We start from the raw sequence: 614 nt of genomic DNA, 5'->3' as shown, positions 1-614 counted from the left end.
GTAGTCACTATGAATAGGAACTGACTCAGTGGCAAGAAATTTGTGTTTTTTTGGTTTGTTTGTATATGTGTGTGTGTTTATTTGGGGGGGTACCAACAATTTAGAATATCATAACATTATTTAATGAGATGAAATGCACATATTTTCAAATTCTTCTTATGATGTTATGAGTCGGTTCCTACTCATAGTGACACTATGTAGGGTTTCCAAGGAGCATCTGGTGAGTTTGAACCGCCAACCTTATAAGTCAAGTCCAGTTCTGATCCTACAGTGCCCCACCAAGAGTTCATTATAAAATTAACCATGTCATAAACTACCACCTTTGTCTGATTCCAGAACAATCTCATTACCCCAAAACGAAAGCCCAGGACCAGGAAACACTAGTCCTCATTCCTCCGGCCCCCCAAAACCCCAAACCAAATCCACTACCAGTCAGTGATGGTGAGTCACAGCCGCTCTGTCGGTAGGACTGTAGGGACACCAAAGCTATTTACTCCTTATAGAAGCAGAAAGCGGAGTGGCTGGTGTGTTTGAAGCTCAGACCTTGCAGTTAACAGCCTACTGCTTAATGCACTGCACCACCACGACTCCTTCAGAGAAAAGGAAGAAGAGTT

Source organism: Chrysochloris asiatica, unplaced genomic scaffold, assembly GCF_000296735.1.
Source record: "Chrysochloris asiatica unplaced genomic scaffold, ChrAsi1.0 scaffold00446, whole genome shotgun sequence".
Classification (NCBI taxonomy): Eukaryota; Metazoa; Chordata; class Mammalia; order Afrosoricida; family Chrysochloridae; genus Chrysochloris; species Chrysochloris asiatica.
This window is presented reverse-complemented; position numbering follows the sequence as displayed.